This window comes from Caloenas nicobarica, chromosome 5 (genome assembly GCF_036013445.1).
Source record: "Caloenas nicobarica isolate bCalNic1 chromosome 5, bCalNic1.hap1, whole genome shotgun sequence".
In the NCBI taxonomy this organism is placed as follows: domain Eukaryota; kingdom Metazoa; phylum Chordata; class Aves; order Columbiformes; family Columbidae; genus Caloenas; species Caloenas nicobarica.
The window spans coordinates 47,404,355-47,421,463 of record NC_088249.1 but is presented as its reverse complement, the minus strand read 5'-3'; the positions used below and the strand labels follow the sequence as shown (position 1 = coordinate 47,421,463).

Below are 17,109 nucleotides of genomic sequence, written 5' to 3'. Positions count from 1 at the left end.
AGTGCAGCAAGATCTACAAAATGGAAGGGCCCAGTGGGAGCCTCATGATTGGAAAATCTTACAGCAAGCAAAAGCTACAGTCACTAACTATGGAATATGGTCGGAGGCTACAAGACAAATTGTAACGTGGATTTTCTCTGCTGATCTAATGTGTCCGCAAGACTGCCAGAATTTGATGAGACTACTATTAACTCCTGCGCAATATTTGTTATGGGATTCTGCGTGGTACCAAAGAGCCCAACAAGAAGCCGCAATTGTGCGCGGACTAAATGATCCATTGTATGGAATGTCAGCTGACATGTACGCTGGACGAGGGATTTATAGCAAGCTAGAAACGCAACTAACCTTTTCAGCAGCGATGCATCGACGAGCTGCACAACTTGCGCTAGATGCCTTTTTTGCTTTACCAGGGGCACATGCTCCCTCATTTAGTGGAGTACGTCAAGGCACCACCGAAGGTTATTCAAATTTTATTCATCGTTTGTATGAGTCAATTATGCAAAATCCAGATATGGATGAAACGATGAAGGCTCGAATATTCCATCTTTTAGCCTTTGAAAATGCAAACACTAAAACCAGGCAGATTTTAGCCACATTACCCTCAGAAGCTCCAGTAGAAGAGATGCTATCCCAAGTAGCAAGAGCGGAGGAGCAATGTCAAGCCAACACTATAGCTGCTGCAGTCCAAGGAACAGTCAAGGAAGTTGTACAGCCAATAATCGCAGTCATCTGTAAACCATCATCGGGGCCTCGAGCACAATTTTCAGGAAAGTGTTATCGATGTGGGGAAGATGGTCATGCCGGGCAACGTTGCTCGAAAACAGTATGGTGTGAAAAATGTCGATCGAATACGCATGCAACGTACGCATGTCGACGTTCGGGAAACTGGTCAACAAGTGCGAGGGGAGTACGTGCGATGACACAAAAGCCTACTCCAAACAATTCAGAGCCATCTTCAACCCAGACCCAGGTTTTTTACAACTCCACAAACCCAGCACCAGAGGGAGCCTCGGATTTGATGTGGAGACAGCAATAGACATTGCCTTGTCAGACACCAAGGTGCAGAAAGTTCCAACTAATGCCAGGGGTCCATTGATTCACCAGACTAGCCTAACAGGAGGACTGCTAGTGGGGCACTCTTCAGCAGGAATTAAGAGTATCATCGTCATACTGGGGGTCATCGATGCAGACTACACTGGAGTGATTTACTCAATGATATATACTTTAAATCCTCCTATCTTCATACCAGCTGGAAGCAAAGTTGCTCAAATAGTAGCATTAGGAAACCAGTTACCCGAAGTGCCTAATCCTCCCATGAACCTACGAGGTGATAAAGGTTTTGGTTCCACGGGACCTGCTGTATGCTTCACCACTACCATGTCACAAAGACCAATGATGAAAATACAACTGTCTCAGGGCAATTGCACTGTCTCCATCACAGCTATGTTAGATATTGGAGCAGATGTTACTATTGTAAGCCAAACAAAGTGGCCTAATGTGTGGCCAGTAGAGTCCTCACTCTCTGCGTCAGTAGCAGGAATAGGAGGTCAAATTGTTCCGCACATTAGTGTTAAACCAGTATCATTGCGTTTTCCAGAGGGGCAGTGTGTGTCGCTAAAAGTCTATGTTACGGCGCTACCGGGGAGTCTCGAAGCTTTAATTGGGCGAGACGTATTGGGACAATTGGGTGTTGTTCTAACGTCTTCGCCTTTTCACTAGTGGTCACTGGAAAGCAGTCGCCCAACCCTCCATTGACCTGGCTAACAGATGACCCAGTGTGGGTTGACCAGTGGCTGTTAACAGAAGAGTGACCGCAAAAAGCAAAGGAATTAGTAGATGAACGATTAGCAGCTGGGCATATAAAACCATCAACTAGTCCTTGGAATACTCCTCTTTTTGTAGTTCCTAAGAAAAGTGGTAAATGGTGTTTACTACACGATTTGCAGAAAGTAAATGAGCAAATGCAGTCAATGGGAGCTCTGCAACCTGGTCTCCCATCTCCTGCAATGCTACCTGAAAATTGGCATATTCTTATAGTTGATCTAAAAGATTGCTTTTTTACTATTCCTTTGCATTTTCAAGATACTCAATGATTTGCGTTCACTGTGTCGTCCGTAAACAAAGCAGAACCAGCCAAACGGTATGAGTGGGTAGTATTGCCACAAGGTATGAAAAACTCACCTTCATTATGTCAATTGTATGTAGCGTGGGCATTGCAGCCAATTCGTGACTTATGGCAAAAAACCATTATCTGTCATTATATGGATGACATTCTTTGCTGTCAGGAAACAGAGTTTACCGAAGAAGCTGTTCACATACTACACATTGAGCTTCCAAAGAAAGGCCTAGTAGTTGCTCCTGAAAAAGTACAGCGAAGCGCTCCATGGAAATATTTAGGATGGATAATCTCTGCATCTCAGATACGGCCTCAAAAAATTGAGTTACATACAGAGTTGTGCACTTTGAATGATGTTCAAAAGTTGTTAGGTGACATCCAATGGATCAGAACTTGTGCTGGTATTTCAAATACAGACATAGCACCACTTACTAGTTTATTGAAAAGCAAAGATCCAACTGCAGCAATTACCTTAGAACCTCAGCATCAAACAGCCTTGTCAAATATTCTTGAAAAATTGAAGCAAAATTGGACAAGACGTTGTATTGCCAATCAGCCTGTATCATTATTGATCAGTAATCAAGAATCTCCTTTAGCAGTCATTTGTCAGTGGCAAAACAAAAGCGGGGAAGAGTCTCCCTCTTCTCTTTGTACTTCTTCTTGTACTCTTACTTGTGCCACTGCCAAAACTGCTAAAGTCAGTGAATCAGACGATTTTAGGATTTTGGAATGGGTGTTTCTAAGGAGTTCGGCCAAAGTTTCGCATACAGACAAGGCCAGAGGCAATAGTAGAGTTGATAAGAAAAGGGAGATCCAGAATAGTGGAGATAAGTGGCCAAGAACCTGCAGACATTAGTCTACCAATTTCTAGTATAGATTTAGAATGGTGGCTTAGACATTCCATTCCGATTCAGGAGGTGTTATTAGGGTTTTCTGGGTTGGTGCATTCACAGCAACCAAAAGGTAAATTATGGCAGTTTCTTAAGAATAATCAGTGGTTAGAGTGTAGCAAGGTTCAGAGACAACCGGTAAAAGGTTTGACAGTATCTACAGATGCAGGAAAACGTCAGCTTCGAGCAGTATGTGTTCGGCAGGAAAAGAATCAGTGGGTGCAACACCTGATTGAAGGTACCAAAGAGGACTCTCTTCAAACCTTGGAGCTCACGGCTGTTGTATGGGCATTAACAAAATGGTTACATACTCCTTTGAATGTAGTCACAGATTCTCTTTATGTAGCTGGGGTAGTACCGCGTATAGAAAATGCTCTTTTGAGACAATCCGATAACCCGCGGCTGGGAAAACTGTTTATTCAGTTAAGATCAATTTTAGGCCAACGAACAGAATCTTGTTGTGTGCTTCACATTCATAGCCATCAGTGGAATCTTGGGTTGGGGGAAGGAAATCAGAGAGCCAATAATTTAGTTAGCCCTGTGCAGTACATGCCACCCGCAGATAAATTCCAGCAGGCCAGACAGAGTCATGAGAACTTTCATCAGAATGCCAAAGGTTTGCAAAGACAATTCGGTTTGACTCAGAATGAAGCCTGTACTATTGTCCAAGCTTGTCCACAATGTGGAACTCAAACTTTAGGAATCGACAGTGGGGTTAACCCTAGAGGTCTTAAGGCATTAGAAGTGTGGCAGATGGATATAACGCATGTTCCTGAGTTCAGGAGGCTCAAGTATGTGCATGTCACAGTGGACACCTTTTCAAAAATGATTTGGGCTACGGCGTTGCCAGGAGAAAGAGCGCAGCATGTGTGTAAACATCTAACAGCGTGTTTTGCAGTAATGGGTGTTCCAGAACAAATCAAAACAGATAATGGACCTGTATATGTTAGTCAGAAACTGAGATATTTTCTAATGCAGTGGGGAATCAAGCACGTGACAGGCATACCACATTCACCCACGGGACAGGCAATCATTGAACGAACGCACCAGATGATAAAAGGGTATTTAACCAAGCAAAAGGGTGAAGAATTAGATTGTCAATCACAGTTAAGCAAGGTGTTGTTCACTCTAAACTACTTGTGTCTCACAGGAGATCATGAAGAGCCTCCAGTTATTATACATCATCATCAAATTAAGTTAGGAAGAACAAATACCTTACCAGAGTTGTTAGTAAGATATCGTGATCCTGTAACTGGTATTTGGAAAGGTCCTGTAGCAGTAATTTTTAATGGTCGAGGTTACATGTGTCTCTCCACAGATCAAGGACCACTGTGGGTTCCCAGTCGTTCAGTGAAAGCAGAATTGAAGAAGTAACATGTGGCTCCAGAATCTCCTTCGCATAATTATGATGATAACAGTAATGATTCTGAATAAGTGTAATACAGTTTGGTTCCCTTCTCAGCCAAAGACGAATGTTTGGGTGACATTAGCCAATGTCACAGGGCAGGATTCTATCTGTTTAGCTAAGGTATGCGCCTTTTCATTGTTTTGATTCTAATTGTGATTCGCTTGTGTATAATACTAAGTCGTGTTAATAGGGGTTTAGAACGCATGGTTCATCACGCCTGGATTGTTCAAAAAGAAAAGGGGGGATTGTGGATAACTTTTTAGGAGAGAGAGAGCATAACGTATGTGCGGTGAACAATCCAGGGCTTGACATGGCTGCGGTTTAGGCTTGGGCTGCCGCTTGTCGTCCTCTACCGGCAGAGACATGGAACGTCACAGCGCGTGGACAGCGGCGGATCGCCAATAGCATATGGGGTGGGACGCGTGATCAGCGCATTGCAGCCAATCATTATCGTATGTTTAGCGCGTGCTTAGGAGAAAGTTTGATATATGTTCTGTTGTTGCGGATGATAAAGGAGAATGATTTAACCCATATTGGGACGCTGTCGTTACTCTGGCCGACTCTTTCCGTCCAGCGAGGCTCGTCCAGAGGATCCACTCCGACACGTAAACATCTCCCTGGCTGTGACTGATATAATTTAATTTTCCAGTTGGCGCTCTCTGCCCATCCTGATGAAAGATGAATTTGGATCCTGTGGTGGGTCAGACCAGCAGCCAGAGCTGATGTTGCAACCTGCAACAGTCCTGTTTCCTTAGAAAGTATTTCAGATATCTCTGTTCTAAGTAAGCTGATGATTAAAAGCTGCGAAAATCTAGTGGTTTTTATCACCAGAAATGATGGCAGGTAGTGATTGAGCATGAGGTCTACAATTCCAAGATTTTCTACAGTCATACGTGGAGAGGAGTTTAAGGTTTTGATATTAATGGTAGTTTGGGATGTGAGAAACAAGACTGAGATTACTTAACTGAATTTACTCTCTCTGTCCATGCACTGTTGAGAATAATTTAGGCTGTGTTTTCAGAGTGATTAATACCATATGACCAGATAGCGCAGTTTTGATGCAGACAGTCTGTTGAGTTTCGTGAGGTGCAGAAGCGTTTTCTGTGTGAGGACAGATGATTGATCATAAAGTTTACCAAGGCAAAGTTAGACCACCTCTTTTTTTTTTTTTTTTTAAATCCAAGCTCTTAAGGCATAGCAGGCAGACTAATCTGAGGTTCCTCACTGTGTCAGGTACTTGTACTTTGATTCATCTGACACTAGCTATAGTAGAACTTTATTTACTCTCTCTTCAAAACATGGTCTGAATCTGTACAAGAGGATGATATACCTAACTGTATCATAAGGGTGCTGCAGAGAAATCTTTCCTCAAAAGTAGAGAGGCTGTGAGCAAAACAAAAACATTGTTCTATTAAGAAGTGTGTTGAAAGTTACTGATTATGGAGGGTATAAAATCATTAGGATTCACTTTGCTTTTAGCACGTTTGAATACAGAAGTTACATCTTCAGTTTTTTGGGGTTTTTTCCTTGCTGTTTTTGCTGCTGCCCCCAACGAAGATGCTCAATTGCGGTTTTTTGATGTGTATTTATATTGCTTATTATTTTGACACCAGTGCTCATGCTCTTCTGTCAAATTAAAGCTTGAAATTAAATTTTAAAGGTGTGCATTTCTAGCCAAGAAACATCTGGAAAAGGATTATACATCAGACACCAACCTGGTTGAAGTCAAAGCAAAGTTTCATGCAACAGTATCTCTCTTGCGAAACAGCACTGTATATATATATATAGATAGTCTATATATAGTCTATAAGGGTCAAAACCAAACAGTTGGCACGAGTCAGGACAGGAGAGCCAGAGCTGCTTCAGAAATGGGAAGGTCTGTCTGTCTGTCTTCACAGCCTGTGAAGATGACTATTGTTCTTTGATGCTGAAGCTGAACTTCCCAATAATCTGTCTGAACGCAGACTGTGTCTTCAGGAGCGGTGCCCTCTATTAAGAAGTTGAAAGACAAGCAGTTCTATTACCATGCTGGTGTTTGGAGTAGAGCCGATATATTGCTAGGAGTGATTTCAAGGGAGAAACACCATTGCCCTGTGATTCAGAACACTGTGCTAAAGGAGGTATCTTCTGAAAACTGAAAGACGCAAGTTAGTGGTCATCATTGACTGCTATTAGAAAGCCTTAATAGTCTATAAATAACTCTGCTCACTGACATACCAAAATCGGAAACATGAGCTTCTCCTGGTGCAGCAGAAATTAAAAGAATCCACCAAAGTCTGCTGGTCTTACCTTTTCACTTTTATTTGCGAACTATGCACATTACTTCAACAAACAGAAGATCCTGTAGACTTGTCTAGTAACTGCGCAGCAACCCCTTCTGTTTCTCTCCTCATTCTGCTTATCGTGATGTATGAACATATACCTGGCTTTAAGCTGCGTGGAAGTTAAAGTGATTAAGAACCTGCCTGTGGAGCTGATGTGCAGACAGTAACTGGTCAGCTTTCTTCTGTCAGAGAGCAGGTTCCCTTAGTGTTTCCAGGGAGTTGGGGCTACCTGCTTTTGTTCAATTGCACTGCTGTGGAATATTTTTTTAATGTCAGTGTCTTCTGCTCTTTTGGAAGATCAGAAAGGTAGTCATAAACTGTGGGTAAGATTAAATTATTAGAAGAGAGTCACTGCTCAATAACCTGAAGATGACAATTGGTGGAGTATGTTCTCTGTATTTCAGGTTTTTCTTCTGGACTGTGTTAACTTTCTGCTTAAGTGGCTGGAGATAATAGCTAAGCTCTTCTAAGAGAATCAGAAACATATAACTAGGGAAAATGTTTCCATTCCAGAGGATGTTAATTATTAAAGGGTTCTGTGTCATTGCATGCTCTAAGTCGTTGCACAGTAATGGTTTTCATAGTTTACTGGGGGGAGAGGAACTGGAGTGGAGTCTGTGATGAACCAAACAATCCTAAATTTGGTGTATTGATCTTGCTCTATAGCAGGGATGTCAAGCTCATTTTCACCGAGGGCCACACCAGCCTCATGGTTGCCTTCAAAGGGCTGAATGTAATTTTAGAACTGTATAAATGTAACTACTCCATACAGTCGTAAAATTACCTTCGGCCCTTTGAAGGCAATCGCGAGGCTGATGTGGCCCCCGGTGAAAATGAGTTTGACACCACTCCTCTAGGGGTTGGGTGGATGAGTCAGTCTGAGTTGGTCTTCTGCTATAAGTTATCTTGGGGGACTGAGAGCAAGCAGGATGAGAAACTGTTCGTTGAAGATGTTACTTGTGTGGCCATTATAGCTGAAAGAAATGGGGGGTCATGTGCTGACCTCTTTTGCCATGAGTATCTAGGAGTTTCCACTAACCAAAATTAGGGAGAAAGGTAGCCATGAGGTAGCCATTATCTTGCGAAAGATCATATATGTTATTCACCAGGGGATAAAAAGGGCTCAACTCTGTCATTCCTTGCTTCTTGTCTGGAGCAGCATATGCACTTCTTGGAGTTAAATGCTTAAATTCAGAAGTGAATGAGTTGGACTCAGTCTCACTGCTGTCGCAGTTCAGGAGTGATCTCTGTATTGTTGAGGCAGAATGTCATCTTGGTCTGGTCATCAGGAGACTGCAATAGTGTGATGGGACACACAAGCTTGTTATCTCTTCCTTCGTTCCTACCCCCCATTTAATTTCTCTTAAGTACAGTTGTTTGATACAAACAATGCTGTTTGATTCCTATTGGCAAGTAATTACATGTATATTGCTAAAGCAGAGACTGGGATCATGAAATCTAAGTTCTGTTCCAAGATCTGTTGTAGGCCTTCTGGGCTATTGTGTGTAAATCTTTTAGTCTTTTTGTGAAGACAAAAATAATGTTGTCCTCAGAGTACTTATATAGCAATACATCCCTCAAAGGTATTAAGGATAAGATGTATTTACCTCTGCTGCTTCTGTAAGGAAACAATCTGTTTGGATAGCTTTAGTTTGGATAAGAACAGTGTATAATCTCCGTTTGACCTTCTTGCTGTGGAATGCTCCTCCTTCGAGGTGCACCCTGTTCAGTAGTCTGAAGTATTTCTTTTGCTTTCCTCCTCATCCTTTTTCTGTTTACACTTGTACTACTTTGGAGTATTCACTCTGTGCCTGTTTCTCTTGTACCACGCTAAGTGGGCTGAGAGACTGGAGACCTAGGAGATATATGTATTTTTGGTGTGTACTCGGGCAGCTACATTGGAGAAGAGCAAATGTGGGGACTCTAGTGAAATATCCAGTCCCCCAAAGATAGAATCCAGCCATGAAGTCTGTAGGATTAAAGTAAACCTGTTTACCTCAGCTCACTTCCTGCACATTGTGTTGCAAGGAAAAAGCAAGTGGTTGTTTATTAGGGAATGCCAAGTGCTGAAATACAGCCACCTACTATGGGGAATTTGTGAATTGCTTATATTAACACTGTAGGATATTTAGAAAAAAAAATATACTATTCAAGGCATATTGTATTATTTATGATGGAGGTCATGATGTGGTAATCACTGTCCAGTTCAGTAAAGGCAGCTTTTGCTGTGAAGAATGAGTGAAGGATGGACATCTGATAGTAGTCTGCATTCCCTGCCATTTTAATTTTTCTGTCTAGGTTGAAAGAAGCTATCCTTTTTAGTGCTCTGAAAAGGATTTTCCTGTTGACTTTGGCTTGCCTCAGTAATATTTAGTATTTAATTGGAAGTAACCATAGGAGCTTCTGCTCTTTTGACTAGGCCTGATCCATTTTCAAACTTCAAAATGTTAGATATTGAATATATCACATCTCATGAATCACAGTTGGAAAACTGAAGGCGAAATCGAACCTGAACAGTGAGGAGTTCCTTGAATAATCACTAACTTGCTGCTTCAGTGAAGAAACAATTTTTTTTTGAGCACTTGTATTGCAGTGGTGCTGTCAATCTGCCTTCATAAATAACCCTCATAACTTCTAATGTTGCATAAGCAACTTAATAATCAGGCAGTTTAAATGAGGATAGGGGAGGATAAGCATTAAAACTGTTCAAAGGAATTTAAGTTGATAGATGATCATTGGCAGGTGTTTTTTATTTGTGACAGATGGCTTCACGGCAGAGTAAGAGGAAGCTTGTTTTATTCTTTGGTTCCCAAAGCCAGCCTGAACGTGCACTGGGATGCTTGTCCTCTGTTCTGGCAAGGCAACGTTGCAGTAATGCATAGGAAAGCAGATCAAGCTGAAGATTAGTGTTCATGGGGCTTATGAACTGGCAGTTGCAAACAACCTTTTGGATGGTATTGAAGTTGTTTATTTAAGAGATGGAAAGTAAACTTAGTTGTCATTCGTGTAATTTCCTTTCCTGTTTGGTGCTGTTAATAGGCAATCTTTTTATGCCCTACATACTTGAATTCAGTATGGGACTTTCCTCTTAAAAAGTTGTGCCCTGTTTTAACTTTAACAATGGATAAAGTGCAGTAAAGAGTTTGAGTAAGTTTGCCACAGACTCTGGGTGGCTGCAGAAGTCCTACCTTTGGTTTTGTTTCATCAGCACAAATAGGCTCTGTCTTCCATTTCAGTGCAGTGTGGAGCCAAGTCTACCTGAATTCCACTACTGTTATCTTGGTGACAACGTACTTGTATTGCCAGTGAAGTTTATGCATTCACATGTTAAACTGAAGTTTGTAGGCAAAGCATAATGTTTGGAGTTTCTTCATGCTCAGCTTTTGAATTCCTCTTCTGGGTGCATCATCTGCATTAGTAGATATCTGTAAACTATATGTGGAGTGAGTCAGATGCTTCATATCAACATAAAGAAGTATGATAAGATACATCTGTCCTTAGTGGCTAAATCTACAGAAGCAATTGGTCCTGAATGTAAGCATTTGTAAATAGTTTTGCAGTCTCTGCAGAATCAAATCTTGCAATATCCTACCAGGCACTTAGCACTGCTTACTTGCTATCTTTTTGAGATGATGGAAGAGGATCAAAAAGTGTTCAAGTCTGCCATTATCTGTCACTTTTCTTTAGTTGTGTTTTGCTGATGAGCACATATTGGCAGTTCCAAAGGTGTCTTTTTGATGCCATCTCGCTGCAAATTCCTGCTACTGGCTTGTTCTAGTCTCTTTCCTTTTGTTTTCAGAACATGTTGCAGATTTCAGTAGAGTGAGAATGGATTTCTGATGTGCTGAAATCAAACCCGGTGTGGATTTAAACCTGGCAAGGGTATAAGCAGAAAGAAAGAATGAATTCATTCAAATATAGAGCATACTGTGTGCATCATGTGGTAGGAAAGTATCATGAGTACCCCTTCAGCCTCACAGCTACATGCCAGCCTGGATCAAAATAATTCTCTTCACATTTGAAAACCTTTAAGCAGTGACCAATTGAAAGTATGCAGTGAAGATCCCAGGGTTCCCACAAAATACATGCCAGAAGGCTTTGCAGTGAAGAGTTCATGCTTCATCCTTGGTGACAGGTCCTCTTTGCAAAAGATCTGAAGTTACTGGTGTTAATGAGGATACTGAACACCTAAGTGTCTTGTACGTCTTCCTCCTTCGCAGGGTTAGTGCATACTCTTACTGATTACACTTTCTGATACAGAGGCAGCAGTGTTATCAGTAGTGATCAGTTTTGCAATGTTCACAATTCTGGAGTGATTTCAGGTAAAAGGCTTTTTGTGAAAGATATCTTTTGAATTTCTTTCTTAATACACTGTGAAGTACTCAGTATGGCTTGTCCTTTAATAATTTTTTTCCCTGATTCTTTTTTAAAGTATTAAATATTTAGATGCTAACATTTTTGGAAGTGGCTGCTAAAACAGATTGACCTTCCTTCCTCAGTCCCCTTCAAAGTGAAGCATGAGTCCCTTTTTTTTTTATTCAGACCAGATGGCATGCTTCTTCAAGTGAGCAATGTGTTTCAATGAAAATGGACTGCTTCTTTACCCTTCTTCCTTTCTTCCTTTAGTAACTGAACACATCTGTGTAGTTCATATTTGAGTAAAATTCAAAATTGGTCAGAGTCTGCAGGGTAAATATGTCAACTATTGGAAAACCAGCTCTGCCAGATTGAAGGAATTTCTGCCCCTGCCAACAGATGGTATAGCAAATTGGCTGCACAAAACCTGACATCCGTATGGACCTTATTAGAAAAATGGACACGATGATATAGTTTGGTCCTTTCCATGTCTGTCTTGTGTGTGTCTGTAATGCTGCTCCTCCTCGTACGCGTGCACAGAGCCCCACTTCCTCCAAGTCATGCAGTGGGCTGTATTCTCAGTGGGCAGAAACACCCCACTCCTTAAGGCTGGGAGGTGATGACTGTACTGAGGATTTCTTTGAGGGCTTTTACATCTGATAGAAGAGACTTGCAAGTGAAGGAAGCAAAAGAAGCAATACAATTTAAAACAGTTTCACGTGTACAATTGTTTGCGATAGTTGTTTATCCACCAATGGATTTTTTTGGAGGCGGAGTAATGCATGTAAACAGTTTCTAGATGCATGGACTCTCAAGTTGCTGTCTGTAACCTGTGACTCTCTTCTAGCAGCTGATGGTCATGTTTTAAGAGAAATAGATGTTGCTTTGAAATTGGATTGAGCCAGAGTTCTGTGTTCCCATTCCACAGCAAAACTTGTGCAGGGCTGTCAGCAAGTAACTTGATTTGCCAGTATCTTTTGTTTCCTGTTTGAAAAGGTTAGTAATACTTGCTTCAGAAGAACACTGAGGATAAAAATATTGTATGACAAAGGAAATGCTATAACCAAACAACTTACTGGGTGACAAATAAAATTTGGTACCCCTGGAATGTTGCATAAATTTAGTAGGGTAGAAGTACAGCGTTTATTTAAAGGAGTTGCTAAAAGTGACAGGGACTTGTTAGCTTTTTTGAGGGGGTTGTTTCTTGCTTTGTGGTTTTTGCTTTTGAAACTCTAAGTTTCTTAAATGATTGGCTTGGTCCAAATTTTTTTGTTAGAGAAGTGTGGAGATCATGGCTAAAGCTTTTCAGGCAAGATAACAACAGTAGATCTGACAGGAGCCAAACGTTGGTTATTCTGCACAGGATGTGTTGCAGTGCTTGAAATGCATCCAGTTATGATTTCCTCAATAACACCGTGATGCTTAGGGTGGAGAGTTCTTTAGTTAGGGCAGATAGCTGTGAGATCTGGTGTCAGTACTCAGCTAGCAACTTGCCCAAATCTAGAAGAGGTCTCACTTGGGTGTTGACAGCAGGATTTTTCATTTTTAATAGATGCAGCTTCCATATAGAAGTGGAACAGATTGGCTGAGAGTTGTTGGTATGAGATTAGACAAGAAGGTATTGCAGAGCAACAGGGAGAGATAACATGAGAATGGCATTTTTTGATGTTGCTGCCTGAATGTGCTGCCTAGGTGCTTAGATTCTGAGAGACCAAAAGCCTCAGTGATTCCTAGTTATCTTGGCAAGCTTGAAATAACTCAAGTTTACATCAGAGATTTATTGTTAGCCAGGATATTTCAGTTTTATAATTTTTGAGAACTTGTAAATTCTCTCTAATAAATAATGACAGCTAATAGGAAAGTCTTCTAGTGGTACCATACTGATCTGAAAGCTATTTTTTGGAAGTAGTGTGGAGAAGGGAGTTATATTCTGCTGTTGAAGCTCTCCAGTGCTTTATATTGTAACAAACTTGAGAACATGACATATTGGCTGTGCCTTCACGTTGCAAAGAATACCTAGATGTCTCCTTTTTTTCATATCTTGATCTGGTGACAGGATGCCATAGTTTAATAATACTGTGGCAGGTTTTCCCCAGTTGCAGGCAGAGGTGTTATTTGTGCACTGGGAGTTGTTTGCTAATAGGAGGCTGCGTAATGCTGACAGTTTCACCCTCTGTAGCTGTCTGAGAGTAGCAATTTTGATTTGGTGATACTTTCCACGTACAGGTGAATGATGTAAAGACTGATTTGAATATGTTCAATCACTGGTTTAAGAAAAAGCAAAACAAAAAACAAACCCAAAACCTGTCCTGCTTTAACCCCAGCTGGCAACTCATCACAACACAGCTGCTCACTCCCCCTCAGTGGGATGTGGGAGAGACTCAGGTGAAAGTGAGAGAACTCATGGGTTGAAATAAAGAGAGTTTAATATAGGTAAAGCAAAAGCCATGCACACAAGCAAAGCAAAAGAAGGAATTGGTTCACTACTTCCCATGGACAGGCAGGTGTTCAGCTATTTCCAGGACAGCAGGGCTCCATCACACACAACAGTTACTTGGGAAGACAGACACCATCACTCCAAAAGTCCTCTTCCTTGTTCATTCTCCAACTTTATGTAGTGACTATGACATCATATAGTCTGGAATATCATAGAATCATTTTCAGTCCAACCATAACCTAACTGTAGCACTAAACCATGTCCCTAAGAACATAATCTATATATCTTTTAAACTCTTTCAGGGATGGTGACTCCATCACTTCCCTGGGCAGCGTGTTCCAAACAACCCTTTCCGTGAATAATTTTTTCCTAATATCCAATCTAAATCTCCCCTGGCGCAATTTGAGGCCATTTCCTCTCGTCCTACCACTTGCTACTTGGGGGAAGAGACCAACACCCTCCATGCTACAACTTCCTTTCAGGTATAAGGTCTCCCCTCAGCCTCCTCTTCTCCAGGCTGTTTAGGCCGCAGTTCCCTCAACTGCTCCTGATAAGACTTGTGCTCCAGGCCCCTCACCACCTTCGTCGCCCTCCTCTGAACTCTCTCTAGTACCTCAATGTCTGTCTTATGATGAGGGGCCCAAAACTGAACACAGTATTCAAGGTGGGGCCTCACCAGTGCCGAGTACAGTGACACAATCACTTCTCTAGTCCTGCTGGCCACACTATTCCTGATACAAGCCAGGATGCTGTTGGCCTTTTTGGCCACCTGGGCACACTGCTGGCTCATATTCAGCCGGCTGTCAATCAACACCCCCAGGTCCTTTTCCACCAGGCAGCTTTCCAGCTACTCTTCCCCAAGCCTGTAGTGCTGCCTGGGGTTGTTATGACCCAAGTGCAGAACTTTGCACTTGGCCTTGTTAAACCTCATACAATTGGCCTCAGCCCAACGATTCAGCCGGTCCAGATCCCTCTGTATGGCTTTCCCCCAGCAGATCAACCCTCCCACCCAACTTGGTGTCATCTGCATACTTACTAAGGATGCACTCAATCCCCTCATCTAGATCATTGATAAAGACATTAAACAGAAGTGGCCCTCATACTGAGCCCCAGGGAACACCACTCATAACCTGCTGCCGACTGGATTTGGTTCCGTTCACCACAACTCTTTGGGCTCGGCCATGCAGCCAATTCTTTCTCCATCGAAGAGTACACCCATCCACACCATGAGCTGCCAGCTTCTCCAGGAAAATGCTGTGGGATATGGTGTCAAAGGCGTTACTGAAGTCTAAGTACACAACATCCACAGCTTTTCCCTCATCTACTAGATGGGTCACCTTGTTGTAGAAGGAGATCGGGTTGGTCAAACAGGACCTGCCTTTCATAAACCCATGTTGACTGGGCCTGATCGCTTGTTTTTCTTGTTTGTGCCATGTGGTGTCACTCAGGATGATCTGTTCCATCGCTTTGTTCAGTTGAGGTCAGCCGTCTCAGCTGTGTGTCTTCCCAGCTCCTTTGCACCCCCAGCCTACTCACTGCTGGGGTGGTGTGGGAGCAGAAAAGGCCTTGACTCTCTGTGGAAGCGCTGCTCAACACTAACAAAAACATCCCTGTATTATTGATGCTATTTTCAACAGCACAAATCCAAAACACAGCCTCATACTAGCTACTATAAAGAAAATTAACTCCATCCCAGCCAAAGCCAGCACAAACCCCCTTGCTAGTTGAACACTGAACTGCAGAGCTTAATTAACAGTTATGCTGTAAGGCTCTACTAACGTAGGGCTGCTGTTTGGCAGCACCATGTCTATTCAGTGTTTTGTGGCAGGACTAGCCAAGGGCAAACTGTTCCCGTTGCTGATTTAGATGTAGGGACTCAGGCATGAAGTAGAGTTGGGTATAGCATTTCCCTGGGAGCTGCTGGGAGCAGTGAAGGCCATGCCTTAGTGGGCTGGACCTGAGCTTCTTCCAGTGTGCTCTAGGTTCTAGCCTTTTCTCATTGCAGTGTAGAGACCAAACCCAGTTTTTTTGGATCAGAAGAGCAGTGATGCAGGGAATGGAACTGAGATTTGAATGAAACTGCTAAAAGCAAAAAGACATAAAATTGCCAGCTGCATAGCCTGGGCGTACTTTTTGCTGGCTGTCACTTTCTTTCTTCAGGGTGCTACAGCCAGAGAGCTACAGGGGTTCTGGGTATGTGGCCAGTGGCTGAGATTGCCCCATCTGGCTCAGACGACCTTGTATTCCCTGCTTTTCTGAACTACCTCATCTTTTAACAGCTCAGAGCAAATTTCCGTTAAAGCATCTGCTCTGAGCTGGCAGATTCTTAGAACATCCCCAGGAGAGCCAGCCATTTGCAAGAAATAACATTTGAGAGGAAATACGTTGTTTGGAGCATTAAAAAAACGCCACCCTGAAGCATTCCTATCATGTCTTTTGAAACAGTGATGTTAGCAGTTTTGCCTGTGTCAGGGATGCAGCATTTCACTTTGTTGTAGAGGAGGAAGAGAGCCATCTGCATTTGGCTGATTTGGGAGTTTCCGGAAAGCCTCATGCTTAGAGGCTCGTTTCTTTGGCAGCTAAGTCCTCCAAAGATGCCTGTATGGAGCAGGTTCTTCTCTGGGACTGCAGGAATAAGCTAGGAAAGGGTCTTCTCTGAAACTGCTGGTACTCAGGTGTGGTACACTATGTGCCCCATGCAGCATTGACAGAGGAAGATGAGGGGAAAGGATATTCTTTCATTCTCTGCCTTGTCTTGCAGCTTCCCCCTAGCTCGACCACATGATGTAACTGTTTCGGTACTTATTAAAACTATTGAGTATCATTCTGTGTTTCTGTGATACCTGCATTCCAAAACCAATACACAAAGTGGGAAACGTGGTAGATTAAAATGACTGAGTAGAGCTGTGTTTAACCTTGAAGGCAAATCTATAGGTTTGCCTCTTGCACTGTTCTCTTTATCTCCAGTATCCAGCTACTAAACCCCCTCCACTTGGCAGACTCGCAGTGTGCCGACTGTCATAGTGGATAAATGTATGCCAGGGGATATATTAACACCAAGAAGCTCAATTCTAACTTTGATCAGGAGCAATACGCTTAAAACTTAATTGAAAACCTAGTATGAATTAATGTGTTACTTAGTTCCCAGCCATTGGCTAACAACAACAAAACTATTCTGCAAGCTAAGTACTGATCTGACAAAGGCACGAGAGTATTGAGCTGGGTTCTTGTAGCCTCATCTGTTTTACCTGTGTTTAAATTAACCATGTGAAGGAGAGATTTTTTTTTTTTTTTTAAACAAGACAAACTTTGCTTTGACCTGAGGGTACATAGAAGGCTGCACATATGTTTCTATAAAGAAAATAGCAAGAAAGAAAGCTGTAAAGGGGGGAGTGTTTAAGGAAAAAAAAAAAAAGTGCTACCAAGTATCATACTAAAAATACTGATAAGGATAATGACAAAATATCCAGGGCTAAGATACCATTTGTCTCATCTTCATTCAACCACTGATAAACAGCTTGCTTGGTGCCTGCTTTTGCTTCTTCTTTTAAAATCTCCTGTAAACTTCCCTCTTTTTT

General features: G+C 42.2%; 1 protein-coding gene across 2 annotated transcripts in view; it reads left to right on the top strand.

The window, feature by feature from the left end:
* LDLRAD3 (low density lipoprotein receptor class A domain containing 3) overlaps positions 1–17,109 on the top strand; it is a 121,794-nt gene that overhangs the window by 29,653 nt on the left and 75,032 nt on the right. The window lies entirely within an intron of this gene.